Here is a 20,420-nt window from a genome sequence, read left to right as displayed (position 1 = left end):
GGGAACTGCTGTAAACTAAGTGGGCCGAGGGAGCTTAACTAGCAGGCCTGGGGCTGAGCAGACTCTAGTTCCAAGAAGTGTGAAGTCTCCTCAACAAACTCTGCAATGTTAAACTGAAAATACCTGCCCCCTTGCTCCAGTGTCCCATAGAGACCTGTTTTTCTATACAAGTCCCTTTGGACTCTCGGCTCATGGAGGGTGGGAAACATTCCTGGTCATTCCCAGGGTCTGTTGTAGGGTGTTGCCTACAGAGGCCGCACTTTAACTATTTGTTGCTACATTACAACAAACTACCCCCAAACGTAGCAGCTTGAAACAATAGTGCTATATTATTTCTCTCAGTTCTGCCATGTGGGTTGTGTTTAGCTGGATAAGTTGTACCCCATGGCATTGGCTGGGACACTGGCTGTGCTGCATTCAGCTGGTCACTTTGGCTATGCCAGAAGGTCCTAGAATGCCTCGCTCTCACGTCTGGTCTTTTGGTGATCTTCTGCATGCTTGTGCTGTCTCTCAGTCTCTCTGTGTGTCCCTCTAATAGTCTAGCTACCGCTTCTTTATAGTATGGTGGTGGCTTCCAAGAGCAAAAGTACGAGTGGATATACGACATATAGATACATCACATATATGTCATTTTGACATGCTTTCGATAAAAAATAATGGGATATTTTACATCCTGATTTAAATTTTTGTACTAAATTCCAAAATTTGGTGTGGATTTTAGACCTACAGGACATCTTCATTCGGACTAGCCACACTTCAGGTGTTGCAGAGCCGCAAGTGAGTAGTGGCTACCGCACTGGATGGTGCAGAGCTAGAAAATCTAGTCATTTTCCTCATCTCTGAAATAAAGATGGTAAGGTAGAATAAACATAAATAACAAACGAAATAAGGTAGAATATAATGTGTATATTTAGTGCTATTGTGGCTATAAATGAGAAAGAATACGCCAAACATTTAGCAAGTACCTTGCACATAATAAATGATCACTTAATGTTTGTCTTAGTCCATCCAGGCTGTTATATAACCAAGTACCACAGACTGGGTGGCTAAGAAAAAACATAAATATACTTCTCACAGGTTTGGAGGTAGGAAGTCTGAAGTCTAGGTAATGGTAAAATCTAGATTTCAGTGTGTGGCGAAGCCACTTCCTGGTTCATAGCCACTTTTTGTCGTGTCCTCACATAGGAGAAGGAGGTAAAGTTGTTCTCCGGGGCCTCTTTTATATGGGCACTAATCTCATTCATGAAGCCGCCCTGCCCATGACCTAGTCACCTCCCAAAGGCCCTACCCCCTAATACCATATTGAGGGGTAGGTTTCAACATATGAATTGGGGTGAGTCTGCTGTTGGTCCCATTTCATTGTGTATGGGAATTTCAGGAATGGAGATCCTCTCAGGTGTGCTCAAGGAATGCTACGTGTTCCTCAAGCTGGAGACTATTTATGACCCGCTTTTACCTGGGGCTCTCAACCAGGTTTCTCGTTTTTCTCATTTCTTAGATTTTCTTGAAATTCCTTTTCCCTCTGTATATCTGCTTTGCTTTCTTCATCATTCTTTTTCTATTCATGGTTCATTGCAGCTCCTCCAGCCTTTCCTGCTAGGACATGACCTTTGGATGAACTATGACCGACTAATAACTGCTTTGGGTTCTCTAGGTTTTCCGATTCAAATTCCCAGGACAGGTAATCTAGCTGGCCTGGTTCATCCTTTCATGCCAGTTCATGTCCTATTTCACCTGAGAACTGGCTGCCTTGGGTTCAGGTACCCATCATTGGTCTAATCATATGTGGCTAGGGATGCACCGTCTTATGGTACTCAATCTGGCCACCTGGAAATGAGGGGGTGTGGGTGGGACAGTTTCCCTCAGTGCAGGTATGGGCAGACAGTCACTGACTGTTATCACAATACACTGTTTCTTCCTGTCACTGAGATTTCCAGTTGATCTCATCAGTCTGACCATTTACCTGTTACTCACCTTGACTTTTGGGATAGCTTCACCCAACAGCCAGAACCCTACCTGCTGAGAAAGTCTGGTCAGGTGTCAGGCAGTGCTCAACCTCCCAGTGGGAAGGGCATGCACACAGTTTTCCTTCTGTGATTCTTGAGGAACGAATGGCGACTTACCACAACACATGGATGCAAGAGCTTATTTTGCCAACATCTCCGGAAGTCAGTGTTTTTATAAGTGCAATTGGTCATATGATCCTTTTTGCAATAGAATCAGTTGGGAATGCTCATCAAAAACTGTGGATTCCTAGTCCTGACTGAAAGTCTATGGATGAGAAGCCCCAGGAATGTGGCTTAGGATTCTGCATGTTTATAAGCTCCATTGGTAACTGCAATGCACAGTGAGTTTAAGAAGCATTGAACTAACCCACCCTGTGAACCTCATCTGTTTCAAACAGTGCTGCTCCATTCCCTAGATTTCAAGAAAACCCCTCAGGACACTTGATTTGCAAAACCTAGAATTTTTCTAGAAATGTCCAGGTAGTTGTAGGTGTATCCAAGGATTCTCAGAAGCAGATATAAGTAAGCATGCAGGCCCTGAGCATCATCTGTTCTGATCCAAACCCCTGGATTCAATCAGGGAGCACCCAAACTTTGCCCCCGACTTGACATTTCCCTTGGGACAGCAAAGGGATTTACCTGGCATCTCTTGTGCAATAAGTCAGCACAAATCTCAAGGCACCACCCTGGAAGGAGGGCCTCCTGGCTGTCTGCCGGAGTCACAGCTCAATGGGATAAGCCCTAAGAAACCCCAGGCAGTGCAAGCGGGCTGCCTCTCTGCAGAATCACAATGGAGCCAGTGTTTGCAGTAGAGCCAGACAATGACTCTGATTCAAGGGACAGGATGCCAAGGCTGAAGGGTGCTCTGGGTAAGGGGGAGGACCTGGGCCCCTTTCTTGGCTCAGTCTTTGCCTGGAAGTGATTCCACTTTTGTCTTTAATCTTATTTGTTTTGTTTTGTTTTTTTCATGTCTTTAGAAGCACAAATAAACGACCATTCATTTCTTCCAGGGTAATCACATCTTCTCCGTATCTGACCCAAGAATTCAGACACAATCTATGCCACCCTGTCCTTGCAGTATGTGTGAGCAAGTGAGGCGCACTACCCAGATTCTGGAGAAATGAAGTAATCTCCCTAACAATGGGTCAAAATTAGCATTCGGCCAGGCTCAGCAGTTGACACTGAACACTCTTTTGCAATGCCTCTCTGCAATGTGTCACAGGTTTCCAGCTTTAGTCACTCTAGGACAGAAAACACCATTGGGTTTGTGGACACTGAATGAATTATGTACTTCCTAGAGAGCCTGTCCCCTAAGCGTTTGTCTTTAATCATGTCTGAGAAGTTTTCATAGTAGGTCAAATGTCCAAATATGGTTCCTTTATGGTGCCTACTTTTTCACTGAACAGAAAACCTAGTATGATTCTCTTTCCAGCCTGGAGCTGAGTGAGGTATATTTAAGTTTCTAGTCTTATCCTGAATATATCTCAACCCTAACAGAATGACTGAGGGGAGAGAGAAATAAAGATAGGCCTATGAAAATCAACTTTAACGTATGAGAAGGAGAAGAATGGCCCAATATTCTAGAGTAAAATACAGATTTTTCTCCCTCTGATATAACTGTTTTTGCATTAAATCAAAATATGTTTGGATACTATTTGCTTTGTGTTTGCAGTAACTATTACTGAAATTCTATGAGATAGGAACAAGGCTTATTGAAAATACAATTGGCCAAATTAGAAAAAGTATATTAAGAAAGAGAAAAATTGAAGAAATTATACTAAAAAATAGAAGAAAAGAAAAAGATACGTAAGTGAAGTATAAAAAAAGGCTAGAATGAAAAGCGGATCCCAAGATCTATCTTATTAATTAATACAATTGAGGAAGGAAAACTGAAGCAGAAATAAAGAAAAATATTCTTGACTTTACAAAAAAAAAAAACTAACCCAATTGAGCATGCATTCAGTGTGTTTGATCCAGAATAATCAACAGCTATGAAGATATTGGCAACTAAAAAACTTTTAACAGAAAGAATGATTCAGTCTCATACAAAAGAAAGAGGCTATTGACAAAAAGGGAACAAGAGATTGGCCTCCCTCAGGCCTTCCCTTCACAAAAACAAGGGCAAAGGCTGGTGGAAAAGTGTCCACAGAGAAAGGTAGAGATGAGATTACTACCTACAAATCCAGGAAAATTGTTACCTGTGCGACAGAACAACAGAAGTATATCCTCAGAAATGCAAGAACGAAGAAAAGGACATCTCATTCACGCTTCCTGAAAGTTTCCTGAGAGTATTCACTGTAACTGTATGAAACGGGTCCCAAGGAAGGTCTCAGGACAAGTAGGAGGGAAAAACTGGAAATGGGCACTGAGACCAGTTGCCTACCCACACACATGCACTTACTCACACACACACCATTATATATGCGCTTATAGGGACCTGGACACTGAAAAGTACTAAAATGGATAATTATATCTTATTTATTTTTGTCTTTATTGTTTTTTTCCCATTACCATTAGTCCCCTTACACTCCCCTCCCCTCAGCCATCAACACACTGTTGTGTATGTTCACAGTCCTTTTTCCTTTTGTGCAACCTCTTCACCCACAACTAGTAGTCAGCCTGCTCTCCATCTATGAGTCTGCCCTCAACAAATAGATAATTTTATTTTAAATGGTTCAGTTAAGATTGCTGGAAAAGTGGATGAGGAGGAATACTGGATACCTCATTTTGTATAAAGAGAAGTAAAAGCCTAATGTTTACTTTTTAATACAACGATAAATATGCTCTTTTGGTTTTCTATTACCAACTTGCTATCCTACTGCATGTCTGCAGAGAAGCCAGGAACTACCTTCCCTAGAATCACCTTCCCCACATGGTTCTGGAAGGAGAAGTCATTGTTCTCCCGAGACACTTTGTGATTACAAAAATAGGTAATCTGGGACTTCACAGTGGCTCCCCGGTAAGTCCTGAGAATCACCTGCCTCAGACCTTCTGGCTCAGATCGTGGTGGTCAATTTGCTGACTTTTAAAAAGCCCTGCTCTCCGGTCTCCGGAAGTAGTGCCAACCCTAGTTCCTGCATTAAACCTTAATTTCTGGAATCCAAGATAGATGTTTTCATGACTGAATCCTTGGCTGATACATTTGAATTTAAGAATTACTTCATAGTTTAGTCACCAGTTACAGAATTTGAAGCAGAAAGTCTACTTTTCAAATCATTGCAGAAAATAAAAGCAAACAAAATATTGTCCATACAGCAAAAGACAAAATAGAAAGTACACAAAGAAAATGTAAGGCATTAAGCAAGATGACAGAACTAACACCAGGCAAAACAGTTATGTCAACAAATGTCAGTGATTTCAAACCCCTTTAAAAACAGGCAAGGGCTCAGGCTAGAGCAAAACCAACAAAGCAATCCAGAGGCTGCTTACTGAAGATGGCTTACAGCGATACTGCAAGGTTGGGAATGAAGAATGAGGTAGGGAATGTCAGGCAAAGGCAAACAAAAAGAAAACTAGACAGGACTTAAGGTAATAAAGATGAAACAGGATGATTTAATTGAAAATATGTTTATACAACTAGTTCATGAACACCTTCTCATTGTAAAAAGTTCAAACAATACAAAATTAAATAGAAGTAAAGGTAAGCACTGCTAACATTTTGGTGCTTATCTTGTTAGTCTCCTATCTACTGATCCATCTATCTATTTACCTACCTATGCTGTATTGACTCTAAGATGCATCTAATTTTAAAAATACTATTATTTTCCATACATCTAAGGAAGGAAAACTACCAATTAAATTATGACATGCTAGAAATCATGAGATGCATTTCAATTTCAAATAGTGAAAAATAGCTAAGCCTATTATTTGTTTGTTTATTTGTTTGTTTGTTTATTCAGAGGGGAAGGGAGGGAGACAGAGAGGGAGAGAAACAGGGATGCAAGAGGGAAACATCAGTTGCCTCTCTCACTCTCTCCACCCAGGGACCAGGTCCGCCACCCAGGCCTGTGCCCTGACCACCAGGAATTGAACTGATGACCTTTCGCTTCCCGGGAAGATGTCTAACCAATTGAGCCATGCCGGCCAGGGCAGCGTCTCATAATTTATATGTACCATCATTTATTGATTCTTTCCTCTGAATGTTAAAATTAATATTTAGGTTATTTCCATCTTTTGCAATGACAAGCATTGCTACAGTGACCGCCTTCACACATTCCTATGGAACACCGTGTGCAGAGTTTTTGGAATAGATAACTTGATGTACACAAGCCCTTTCCAGTATAAGCACTTTTAAAAGGTGGGTAGATGCTAGCAAATTGTCTTCCTACAAGACTGTACCAGTTTACATTCCCATCAGTATGTGCTTTCTCCCATCCAAGTACTGGCTAGGCCTGACACTGCTTAGCTGCCAAGATCAGATGAAATTGGGCACATTCAGGGTGACATGGCTGTAGACAATGCCTGCTTTCTCATCGGAATGAATATTGTTATCATTATTTAAATTTTTGCCAATTTGGTGAATTGCTTTCACGTTTACTGTCTTGATTACCAGAGTAGTTGATCACCTTATCATGTTTATCATTCATCACGATTTTTCTTCTGTGAACTACCTTTCTATATCCTTTGGTCATTTTCCTATTGGAGATTTTTCTTTTCCTTTCTCATTGGTTTCTGGATCTCCTTGGGGCTATGTATCATAGCCCATTGATCTTTTTTGTACCTTACAAATATTGTCTTCCCTTGTGCTGCTTCTATCTCCACTTTGTTTGATGAGGTCAGTCGTGTGGAGTATTGAGTGTTCACAATCAATTATGTCGGTCTTTTTCCCTCACGGACTTTAGTGCCTGTGTCCTGATTAAAAAGTACTTTTAAATTCCAAATTATTTAAAGTATTCTCCCACGTGTTCCCACAATAAGAAAATGTATGAAATGTAGAAAGAGCGAGGTCTTTCTCTTTCTATAAGGCCAGAGTCCTATCGGTTTAGGGTCCCAGCCGAACAACTTATTTAACTTTACCTCCTGAAGACGCTATTTCCAGAGACAGTCACACTGGCGGTTAGGATTTCTGCATACAGACCTGGGGCGGGGATACAGTCAGTCTATAACATGAGGCCTATTACTGGTATTTCATGGGTTTGAAGCTACTGTGAACAGAGAAACAACTGTTTGGCGGAGCAGATTCACGAGGAAGCATGGGGAAAAATGAAAGTTGATCTTTGCCTGTAACCTATGGAGTCCAGTTATTCAATAAATGTTTCGTTCTGACTGACTCTCCAAAAATAGCTCTACCAATATATCTTCCCACCAACAGACTCCCTGCTTTCCCAGAGCATTGCCATCTCTTGTATTTCTAAATTCTTTGCTACCCCAGTGAGTGAAAACTTGTAACTTGTTTTTATTCGCATTGCCCTGATTGATAGTGAGGGTGAGCATCTTTCATGGGTTTCTGCTCCTCTCAGTTTTTTTCTTTCTGTACATTCCTTGTGTGTATTATTTCCCATTTCTCTGTTGGGATGCTATCTTTTCCTTTTAAGTTGTAGGCCTCCTTTATATATTTGGGATACAACTACTTTGTAAGATAAAAAAATGTGTGAATATTTCTTCCATAGTGTCTCTTGTCTTTTCATATTTTAAAAATGATATTTTCTGGTAAATCAAAGTTTTTCACTTGAATATAGCCATATTTACAACTCTTTTCTTCTCAAGAAATTCTTCCCACCCCAAGGACATAAAGATACCATCATACATTTTCTTTTAATAGGTTTAAAGGCTTATGTTTTACATTGGCTCTTTAATTCTAGAAATTACTGTACATAGAGGGTGAATTAGAAATAGAATTTTTGTTTACATTTAGACATCCAATCATCCCACCCCACTTACTGACCACTCTGTCCTTTCTGCACTTATTTGCGCTCTCCCCTCTGTTGTATTCTAATAGATTCATTTCACTTGCGTTTTAGTTTCCAGGCTCTTCACTCGGCTCCTTCGGTGTCTTGGTCTCCTTCTGTATCCAGAGGCAGCTGGCCTTATAACAGGAAGGACGGTGCATGTAGGTGTCTGTGTAAGTTGGACAGGGAAGGGTGGGAGTTTGATCCTGAGGTAGAGTTTCAGATCTGAAAGGTTTACTTAGCTATCAAAAGCTGCCCCCTCTTAAAGATTTACGGTAGGGGTCACGTGTGCCAAGAACTATTGCTCTGATGCTATAAAAACCTTGGTTTGCAGCATCCAGAGTTTTTTTCATCCAGGAGATGAAGTGAGCTAGTCAAACTCATTTTTGTACCCAAAAGTATAACCACAGTTGCCTTGCAATAGTTCAAAAGAGGTGACTTTGAGAGTAATGGAGAATGTCCTTCTCATTTCTGTGGCATGGTTTGGAGTGTGGGGGTTGGGGGGGGTGAAACTGTACATAATTCCCCCCCCTTCTTTCAGCTTTTCTGTATTTTCTAAATTTTCTACAGTGTACACATATTGCTTCTATTTGCCTATCTATCTATCTATCTATCTATCTATCTATCTATCTATCACAAGAATTCTCAGTGATGAGAATAGAAAATCTGACTAACGGTGGCTTAAAGGAGTAGGAAAGTCATTGGGCAGTGAGCCCAGGGCTGAGCCAGGGCCGTAATACTGCCAGGAACAAGTCTTCTCAGATGCGGGCCTTCATCCTCACGCTTGTCACCTCACTGTTACAAGACAGCTGCTGCTCCCCCAGGCTTCATGCTCAGGTTAAAGGAACGGAGAAAAAGGAAAAGGAAAGAGGAAGTGGTGACACCTTTGTTAGGAAAACAGAAGCTTTTCCGGAAATCCATCACAGCAGTCTACTGATGTCTCATTGGCCATCACTACTTACAGGTGCAAGAGTGTCCGTTGCACGGAACATCATAAAATGGGGGACTGGCAAAGAAGGGCCCACTGGCCAGATCTGGCCTGATGCCTGTTTTTTGTTTTTTTTCCATTATCATTTAACCCTCTTATACACATACCCCCATGCAATCATCACACTGTTGTCCATTTCTGATGCCTATTTTTGTAAATAAAGTATTGTTAGAACACAGCCACACCCATTCATTGACATAATCTCTATGGTTCTTTTGCTACAACACAGAATTAGTAGGTACAACAGACCATATGGCCACAAAACCAAAAATACTTACTATCTGGCCCTGTATAGAGGAAGTCTGTGGGCCCCGAATGTAAGGAAGAAGGGAACAAGAACAGTTATTAGGAGGCAACTAGTAAGTCTAAAAATAAATCCAATGTTACATTGGCTGCCAGCATAACCATCAAGGAATGACACTTGCACATCCTAGGAGTGTAAGTTGTCTTGATGTACACAGCCCACGAAGAAAAAGACAAGTGTTTAAAAATAAAAACCTAAGTTAGAAAGGGACTTATTGGAATAAATATGTTTCTATGCAGTATCTAGGTCCTGCCAGGCACCAGCTCTGATATCTGAAGGGCAATGGCTTCATCCTCTATCCCTATTATTTTCTCATCATTTTCTTCTCATTAGGACAGAGAACTCTCCTCAGGTTTCATAAGTCCCTTCTTGGGTTCTTTAGGAGGAAAGCAGCAAGGTGAGAAGGTTGTGAGAAATAATCTCTGTTCTCTGTCCTTGCCCTGCAAGAAAGGGAAAGGAACCTTACACTGCATTCAGGTCACACCAAGAGAAATGGTTCTTACTGGATCTGAAAGAGCGCGTGGTGGTAGCTGAAAAGGAGATCACAGGATCAGCAAGAAGGTGCCCTCTGCGCTTTTGTACAAGTCCCACTGGCCACTGGCATCTTAGCTTATGTTCCTTTTTAACAGTCTCACCATACAGACAGCTTATTTTGTACCTTCAGCTTGCCTGACTGTGGAAGACAAGCCTGTGTAACCTGGCAAAATGAATAATGCTCATCCTCATTGATCCGAAATAAGAAAAATAAATCCAACTTGAGACATAGATGATACAATGTTCTCATGACAGTCCCTGGCTGAGCTGACTCAGGGATGAGGCACCAGAGGAGAATGGGGCAACCACTGTGCGCCTGTGGCTCACACTCCCTCTGCAGTGACCATTGTCCGCAGTGAGGGATGCGGCAGCTCTTTTTTTCTTCTTTTCCTTTTTAAAAATTTTATGGAAGGTCTTGGGGGTGACAATGGTTAATAAAATTATATATGGTCAAGTGTACAATTCTGTAATACATTGTCTGTATATAGTATTGTGTGTTCACTACCCAAAGTCACCATTTATCTCCCTTTACCCTCTTCTACCTAACCCCTCTGGTAATCACCATACTGTTGTCTGAGACTATGAGTCTATTTGTTTGCTTAATCCCTTCCCTTTTTTCATTCAGCCCCCAAACGCCCTCCTTTCTGACAACTGTTCTCTGTACCCAGGAGTCTGTTTCTATTTTGTTTGTCTGTTTTGTTCACTAGATTTCACATATAAGTGAAATCAAATGGTATTTTTCTTTCTCTGATTGGCTTATTTCACTTAGCATAATGTTTTCCAGGTCCATCCATAGTGTTGCAAAGGTAAGATTTCTTTCTTTTTTTATAGCCGAGTAGTATTCCATTGTATAAATTTATCACAGCTTCTTTATCCACTTATCTAATGAGGGGCATCTGGGCTGCTTCCAAATCTAGGCTACTGTAAGTAACACTGCGATGAACATAGAGGTGCACATATTCTTCTGAATGAGTGTTTTGGGTTTCGTTAGATATACACCCACAAGTTGAATCACTGGGTCATAGGTGGTTCCATTTTTCATTTTTTGAGGAAACTCCATACTGTTTTCCACAGTGGCTGCACCAATGTGCACTCCCACCAAACAGTGCAAGAGGGTTCCCTTTCCTTCCCATCCTCCCCAATACTTGTTGTTTGTTGATTTATTGATGATAGACATTTTGACAGGTGTGAGGTGATATCTCATTGTGCTTTTAATTTGTATTTTCCTGATGATTAGTGAGGTTGAACATTTTGTCACATGTCTTTTGGTCATCTGTATGTCTTCTTTAGAGAAGTGTCTTTTCAGTTTTGTTGTCATGACAGCTCTTTACAATTTACATTCGAGATGTCTAAGGTAGTGTTTTAAGACTGAGGCCTACCAAAGGCCCATGGATTATAAGGACTTCACCTTCATCATGGCTGTCAAAGGGATCCATTCTTAAATGCAAATATGATAAGGGATTTGGTGAGCTTCATCTGGTGAATAAACTGTGGTCAAAGGTCACTGTCTGGAGCCCTTGTGTGCGTTTGAGTCCTGAGTCTGTGTTTGGGCTGCTGTCACTGATTTGGGAGGTCTGCATGAGTGTGGAAGGAAGAAGTAGTATCACAAATATCAGGCGTTTATACTGATTGCTGATAGCATAGTCTTAACTTCCTATTTTATAGATCCTGCCAACTTCTCTAGCCTCCTCCTGTTACAAATTTACCGAAACCTTTGTTAAGGGTCAGCTCAACCCTCACATTTTTTTCTGATTTTTTCCAGGCTTCCACCTCTGCCTTCCAACAGACAAATCTTTATCTCAGCAATCCCACGTTGATGAATGATGTTTTGCCTTTATGGTTCCTGTAAGTTTTTAAGGGAACCTATGAAACTCTGTGTCCCCACCACAATACCTGGCACATAGTAGGCACTTAATAAGGTGTTGCTTTTTGGTCAAATTCCCATCACAGACAGATGGAGACTGTGGGCTTTGTGTAGGGCCAGGGACCAGAGCAGGACAAAGCAAGGAAAGCCTCCTGACAAGGTGCTGCTCTAGTTGAGTTTTGAAGGACTTCCCTAAATGGCATAGGAGAATGAGCCTCCTAGGAAGAAAAAGCCAAATACGCAAATGTACCAAGGCATAGAACAACATGATGTGTCCAGAAAACCGCTAGGAGCTTCATCAAGGAGACAGAAATGTTGAAGCGGCAGAAAGAGGTTGCAGAGGCTGGTCTGACCAGATCATCAAGAGTCTTGTGAATTAAACCAAAGATTCCAAACCTTATCTTAAAGCTGAAGAAAACCATTGAAAGTTTGCAAGCAGGGGAGCAACATGGTGATATTTGAATTTAAGAACGTTCACTCTGGTTGCAGAGTTGAGGATGGCTCGCTGAGGGGGAAGTTGGAGGCAAGGACCATGTCAACTGCAATATTTCAGAGGAGAAAGGCTGAGCTGGTGTGGTGAAGAGCCTCTGACTGGAGAGAATTTTTGGAGGCAGAAGTTATAGAAATTGGTATCTCTTTGGATAGGAGAGTTGAGGGAGGTGCCCTGAATGACTCTGGCTTGGGTGCCTAGATGAAAAGTGGTGCCTTTCACCAAGATGAGTCCTCTGGAAAAGGAGCAAGTGTGCTGGGAAAGATGGCAAGTTAAGTTTCCAGTATATTTTTGCCATCAACTTTCTCAGGCTGTTGGAAGGGAGTGGGAATTGTACTACCCTGTGCTAAATAATAAGTAGCTTTTTACCAAGTGCCAATACCATTATCTTCTAGCATCCATTCCTTTGTCTATGGCTGTTTCATTTCTTCAGAAGTTTTGAATGTCTTAGGTATGGGTTTTGGCTTCCATCTTGTTCAGAGTCCATAGAGCCTTTCAATTCTAAGTCTCATGATTCTCTTTTACTGGAAAAATGGTCATGTTCCATTTCAATGAATTAATATTCTCTCCTCTTTGGTTTTTTCCTGGTCTGTCTTTCTAATACTCCTACTAGTTGGACATTGGAGCATCTGGATTGAGTCTATGTCTTTTTCGATTTCCTTTATATTTGCTGTATTTTATATTTCTTACATTTAGATTTTTCTAGACTTTATCATCTAAATTTTAAAATATTTATTGCTAACATTTATTGAATGCTAAACTGTATATATTAGACACTGAGCTAACTGCTTTACTTGCATTATCTCTTTTTAAAATATATTTTATTGATTATGCCATTACAGTTGTCCCATTCCCCCCTTCATTCCCCTCCACCCTGCACACCCCATCCCCCCATATTCCCCCCTTTAGTTTATGTCCATGAGTCATAAGTTCTTTAGCTTCTACATTTCCCACACTACTCTTGTTCTCCCCCTGTCTATTTTTTCTCCACCATCTATGCTACTTATCCTCTGTACCTTCTCCCCACTTCTCCTCCTCCCACTCCCCTGTTGCTAACCCTCCATGCAGTCTCCTGATCTAGCTGTCTACTTAGTTTGCTTTTGTTTTAGGTGTGGTTCTTAATAACTGTGAGTTTGCTGTCCTTTCACTGTTCATATTTTTTATCTTCTTTTTCTTAGATATGTCCCTTTAACATTTCATATAATAAGGATTTGGTGATAATGAACTCCTTGAACTTGACCTTATCTGAGAAGCACTTTATCTGTCCTTCCATTCTAAATGAAAGCTTTGCTGGGTAGAGCAATTTTGGATGTAGGTCTTTGGATTTCATGACTTGGAATACTTCTTTCCAGCCCCTTCTGGCCTGTAAGGTATCTTTTGAGATATCAACTGACAGTCTGATGGGAACTCCTTTGTAGGTGACTGTCCCCCTATCTCTTGCTGCTTCCAGAATTCTTTCCTTCATTTTAATCTTGGCTAATGTAATTATGATGTACCTTGGTGTGTTGCTTCTTGGGTCCACCTTCTTTGGGACTCTCTGAGCTTCCTGGACTTCCTGGAAGTCTATTTCCTTTGCCAGGTTGGGGAAGTTCTCCTTTATTATTTGTTCAGATAAGTTTTCTACTTGTTGCTTTTCCTCCTCCCCTTCTGGTACCCCTATAATTCAGATGTTGGAATGTTTAAAGATGCTCTGAAGGTTCCTAAGCCTCTCCTTATTTTTTTGAATTCTTATTTTTTCATTCTTTTCTGTTTGGTTGTTTCTTTCTTCCTTCTGGTCCACTCCATTGATTTGAGTCCCAGTTTTCTTTTCATCACTATTGGTTCCCTGTGCATTTTCCTTGATGTCACTTAGTATAGTCTGCATTTTTTCATCTAATTTGCGACCAAAATCAACCAGTTCTGTGAGCATCCTGATCACCAGTGTTTTGAACTGTGCATCTAATAGGTTGGCTATCTCTTGGTTGCTTAGAAGTATTGACTCTGGAGCTTTGAGCTGTTCTTCTGTTTGAACCACAATATTTTGGTCTGTTCATGCCTGTTATGTATAAGGGTGGAGCCTTAGGTGTTCACCAGAGTGGGGCAAACCAGTTGCTGGGTTGTGATGCTGTATGTGGGGGTGGGGTCAGAGGGGGAGCAATGGTACTTGTTCTGCTCTCTCTCAGATTTCAGTCCCCTCTGCCACTTCCCACAAGCAAATTGGGCCCTTCTGGTGCTGGTTCCTGGGTGGGTGGGCTTGTGTACATTCAAGGACCCTGTGGGTCTCTTCAACAAACTCTCTTGTGAGGCTGGGAGCCTCTTCCAGCCCCTCAACCCCTAAAAGTTTTTTCAATTGGTGCTTTCAGGCTTTATTTCCCATCACTGGGGCGCTGGGTTGCGTGGTCTGTCTCACTGCCTGTTTTTTGCCTCGTTTATCTACATGAGAATGTGTGTCCATGGTCAGCCAACCGCCTTGGGAGCCTTACTGGGTTTGCTCATTTCCTCCCTGCGCCTGGGTCCACTAAACACCGCCTTTTCCTGCTGGGACTCCTTTCCACCACCTACTGACTCCACCCCTCTTACCAGTCTGGACGAATGGTTCATTGTTGTTGGACTTTGGTACAGTTCAATTTTCTGTCTGTTCTGATTGTGTTTTTGTTTCTAAATCTTTGTTGTCCTTAAGTTTGATTGTGCAAGGAGGTACAGTATTTCTACCTATGCCTCCATCTTTGCTGGAAGTCCTCATATAATTTTTTTTATTTTGTTTGGTAACCAAGTTTTTTTTTTTTAAATTTCAAAACCACTTTCTCTCTGTTTTTTTCCTTTATTGCATCTTTTTAAAAATAATTACTTTATGAATGTAATATTGTCTCAAAAATTTTCCAGCAATACTAGTTGAAGTTTTGTCAAAATATGTTTCCTTCTGTTTTCTAAAGTATGTGTTTCCTTTGAAGTAAGTTTTTCAGTAAATATTGGCCTTTCTTTTTCATATCAGGGTCTTTACTGTCTGGCTGTATCATTCAGTATCCTTGTAGGAAATGTCTGACAAACTCGCACTGAGTACTCAAGGGAAGTTTAATAAGGAGATTATTTATGGAGGTGTGAGAAAGACTGAAGGAAACCAATGAAGAGTAACTTGGGGTAGCAACTGCTGGAAACTATTACCTCCCCTAGGTCAGAAAGGGTATGAAGATGGAGTCATTATAGGAAGCCACAGAAGGTAGCTATTTCAGGAGAGCTGTGGTCTCTTAGAGGAATACAGCCAACCTACAACAACTCAGCAGGGAGGGGTCCAGGGATATAAATAGCCTGATGTCCTTGTTCTTCCTTCTTCCCATCTCCCACCAGCACTTGCCATTGCCATGAAGCTGGAGATCAAGGAAGCTCCCTGATGCAGCTCACACATGACAACCTCCTGATTACACTGCAGAGAGGGGAAGGGTAGAGAATGGATCTGGAGGGAGAGGCAGAGGTAACTATCACAGTGGTGGGCCTTGGTTAGCTGTTCACATGGAAAGTCCAAACAATAGAAGATGGGAGTCCTGGGGTACATGGGTGGGACTTTTGAATTATGTTTATTTCAGGGCAGGGCACTCCAAAATTATAAAAGTGGAGGATGTTACCATGGTGGGGGGGGAAGCAATTTCCCCCTAACTGTTCTAGATCTTCTAGATCAATCCACTGAGCTACACCAGCCAGGGTGGATACCCTTTTTTTTTGTTCCTTATACATTATTCGTAATTTCTAGTAATATTTTTCTTCTATTTATTTTCTCTTCTGTTGTTTTAATGTAGTGAGCAGGGAAGCAAATCCAAATCTACAAAAAGTATCTGTTGCACATAAAACAAATCAATCCTTCCTCCACGGCAGAAGGACTCTAGTGCAACCATCTGCCTCCAGGGCAGAGGGTCATATTAGCAGTTCAGGTCTGGTCCCAGTTACTCGCCAATTGACTACTTAGCAGTGACCAGTCAGCCTTGGTGAGAGTAAATCTATTGCTGACTCCCTCATAGCCTCCATCTTTGCAGCAATGGTGACCGTGTTTATAAACCTGTTGAAAAAGCAGGGGATGACTGAGGGAGAGGTGGAAGGACATCCATAGGGCAGTTCCTCTTGTCTGCCTAATCATCTTACATGCCTTAGGACTTTACTTGGTTAAGACTCTTCTGACTAAAATGCCAGCTTTGATGCCTATTGTGGCAACCATACCAACTTTGCCTCTGGTAATTTAGTGCTGCTATGTGGCTTCTGCCACCCTGAGCTCCTTGTCCCATATTGAAACTAAGGGGCCAACTGCAACTTCTGTACTTCTTGCCACAGATCCCACTACAGTGCTGTTCAAGGACATTGGGTGTCCTTTCAGCAACACTAACAGGTAAAAGTTAATAGAAAACTACAGTAAGGCAGGACCACCAAGGCCAGTAAGCATATAATTATTAATTAAAATCAACAAATTGAAACAACAAGAATATACCAATTTTCACCTATGAGATTGACAGTTGTACTTTTTACAGAGCCCTGTATTGATAAAAGCATGGGGATATTATATATTGCTGGTGCAAATGAAAATTCATGCAACCTTTTTGGAAAGCAATTCAGCAACATGCAGAGCTTTCAAACTGTCATAACTTTGGTAACCTTGACAAATCAATTCCACCCAAGGAGTGTATCTTGAGAAATTAATTAGATACACAGATTTTATTTGTATCATTATTTATGATGACAAATTTTTAAAAAATGACTAACTTTCACCAGTGGGAGGTTGGTTAGATAAATTATGGTATATCTACTATACATGAAAAAGCATGTTCTAGATCTGTGCTGTCCAGTATGGTAGCTGCTAGTGACATGTGGCTATTGAACAGTTGACATGTGGTTAGTACGAATTAAGATGTGTTATAAGCATAACATATACACTGAAGTTTTGAAGACTTGGAATAAAAAAGAACTTAAATTATCCCCCTTGGCAGTTTTTTTGTATTGATTGCATATTAAAATGATAATATTTTGGATAGGCTGGGTTAAATAAAATATATTTTTTAATTAATTTGACCTGATTTTTCTTAATTTTTAAGTGTAGCTATTAGAGAATTTAAAATTAATATGTGGCTTACAGTTTATATCTATTGGACAATGTGTTCTTGATTTAAAAAATTACAAGGTGGGAAAAGTATTTTTTCAAACAATATTATGTGACAGGATGTTTTTATGGCTTAATATTACGCACAAATCAGCATGTGAACTTGTCATGGGGTGAACTGACATCATGCACCTCCTGATGAGATGCACCAAAAGGCACACAGCATCACTCAGGAAGTACTCCTGCCTGGAATATACAGCCTGGATCTAATCAGGAGGAAACATCAGACAAACCCAAACTGAGGGACAGTCTAGCCTGTACTCTCCAAATATGTCAACGTCATAAAAGACAAAGAAAGGCTGAGAAACAACACTAGGTTAAAGGGATTTAACAACCCTAGAGGGCTCAGGTGATTGTGTCAGTCCCACCTAGATCCTCTCCCGGACATGCATATATAAGGGTAAATGCCACATTTTTAAAAATGTTCAAAGGTCATTATTGGGACAATGGGAAGAATCTGAATATACACCATATAATTATATTGTTTTAATGCTAGACTTCCTGATTGAAAGTACCACCTTAGGAAGGCTCACAACTAACTCCTGGAGTGAATATTTCTAACCCTGCATGCTGGCTTTTTCCTACTGCTTGCTACTCAGCTCTCAGCTGAAATGACACCCACTCTGAGGCCTTCCCTTACCACCCAGCTAATGCTGCAACCAGCAGCCCCCGCCCCACCCCACCCATCCATGACTTCACCTCACCCTCCTTTATGGTCTACACAGCACTTAACACTCCTGGAAATACCTTGTTCATCCATTTGTTCCCTTATTTATGATCAGTCTCCTCTACTGTAACTTACATGAAAGCAGAGAATTTCACCTGTCTTATTTATCACTATGGCCTCAGCCTAATACCTGACCAAGAGCAGACATTCAATAAACATTTGTTTAAGATACATATCTTTAATCCAGCTCTTCTCATGTGTTCCTCCTGAAGTTTCTCCCTGTAGGGGGTGTAAAAATGAAATCCCACAGGGTCTTGGAAGATGGACCCAGAGAGCTCATAGCAAGCCAAAAGTTAATATGAACTATTTCCTATTCTAAAAAGCCAATGTATTATTTTTCTATTGCCATATAACAAATCACCAGAAATGTAGTATCTTAAAAATAGCTAAGTTCTCTGCTCAGTCTCATAATGAAATGACAGTGTCAGCTGCTTGTGTCCTCAATCAGAGGCTTGACTGGGGAAAGCTCGCCCAGGGTGTTAGCAGAATTCAGTTCCTGTGGTTGTAGGACTAAAGTCCCTTCTGGCTTGCTAGCTGCAGACCAGCTACTACTCTTAGATTAGAGGCCATTCTCAGGTCCTTGTCATGTGGTCCCCTGCACCTCAGCAAAGGAGAACACCGCCACCCCTGCACACACGATCCTTCTGCTTGAAATCTCTCCAACATCTCCTTCTGCTACTGGTCAGAGAAAGTGCTTTGCTTTTAAAGGGCTCAGGTGATTGTGTCAGTCCCACCTAGATCCTCTCCCTATCTTAAGGTCAACTATGCCATATAATATAATCTAAACCCAGGAGTAAAATGTGTCATATTGAGAGTTCTGAGGATTATTCAGGGCACATACATCTGGGCCAGAAAATCTTAGGGGGACAGCTCAGGATTCTGTCTACTATGGTCAAGTTCATTTTTCTGTGTAGTTCATTGTTTATTTAGTTTTTTATAAATATGTATATTTATATAAATGTTATTATAAATATGCATGTTGATAATATATAGTTTATATATTTATATTTCATATACTTAATATATTCTAGATTGCTTACATGTATCAATATTTATATGTAAACAATATATAATATAATTATCATAATATATTACATTATAACCAATATATTATATTTTATATAAAATAGTTTAATTATATCATAATATAGTTATGTATTAGACATATATTATTTACACAAATATAAGTGCATATATAAAATATGCATATATATATATCAAAATGTATATTTGTAAATAATTTGTATAAAACAATATTTACATAAAATTAACCGGCTAGGAAAATGCAGATGCTTCCCTGTGGCATTATGTCTCCTCTGCCCACCGCTGCACACCCAGTTTGAAAGGCCCAGGTAGAATGGATCCATCAAAGTGATGGCATAAGCATCACATGAAGCACAGCATGAGAGAGAAAGGAGACCAGCGTGGAGTGGGTGTTGCATCTGCTTCCGCTGAAGTTGAATCAAAGCCTTAGCCTCCCTCACTGGAGAGGACCCTAGACTTACACAGGTGGGGGCAGGAAGCTGGGGCCTGGCAGGGCTGGGGGAGAGCGCTACAGCTGCTGTGGGCGGAAGGGGAAGCAATCGGAACTTCTGACTTGGAGTCAGACAGACACAAGCTTTAATCCTGTCTCTCCCACTTGCCAGCTCTGTATCCTTAGATAAGTCATTCATTTGGTTTTGAGTTGGGGCTTCTTCATCTTAAAGTGGGGACAGTTAGACTTGCTTGATAGGTTTGCTGAAATGAAACAATGGTGTTCTCAGTCCCGGGCTCATATCAGAGTGGGTTCTCCATAAATGCTTGTGGATTCCAAATCTGGAATTTCCTCCACTGAGCTGAACCTTTGAGTTAGGGCACTGTGTCTCCATGGAGGCTTTATCACAAGGCAAATATGTTCCTAAAGGGACAAAGACTTTAGCCTTGGCTCTGTGCTTAGCACCTGCTAGACAGAGAGAAAAAACCCTTTGGTCCTAAGCAGTCAGCCCTGATGAGAGGAGGGCAGTCCAGGCAGAGAGCTGGTGGCAGAGGAGATGGGGTTGGAGGCCTGGGGTTGGCAGGGACACGTGAGGAAGTGCAGATCAAGCACACGTGCTCCTGGGGCTCAGGACTCAGTGGCAAATCTGTCAGGCCCTGGGAATCCGTGAGGCAGTGAACACTCTCTATGCTCATTCTTCCCCAGAAGGAAGGGCGTCAATGCCTCGCAGGCCAGAAGCACACTCCCTCACCTCGGCTGACCAGTCACTCCACTTCAGCAGCCCTCCCTCCCCGCCCTAATTCCCTCCCAGCCCACTCCCACTCTATCTGCCATTCCAGCAGATCTCTGACCTACAAATTCAGTTACCTTCTTCTGAGGAGCTCTCACCACACTTCCAAGTAATTGTAACCTAAAGCAACTCATTTTGCTATCGGTACATGGGCAAAGGGCTATGGTAGCAGCAAGAAGGGCCCCTCAGCTTAGGGCGGGAGGGGAGGTGACCGCTGGAAGGCTCGGTGAGCTTGCAGA

Source organism: Artibeus jamaicensis, unplaced genomic scaffold (assembly GCF_021234435.1).
Source record: "Artibeus jamaicensis isolate MK-2021 breed Jamaican fruit bat unplaced genomic scaffold, CSHL_Jam_final contig_797, whole genome shotgun sequence".
In the NCBI taxonomy this organism is placed as follows: Eukaryota; Metazoa; Chordata; class Mammalia; order Chiroptera; family Phyllostomidae; genus Artibeus; species Artibeus jamaicensis.
The sequence above is the reverse complement of the archived record's forward strand: the minus strand, read 5'-3'. Positions refer to the sequence as shown.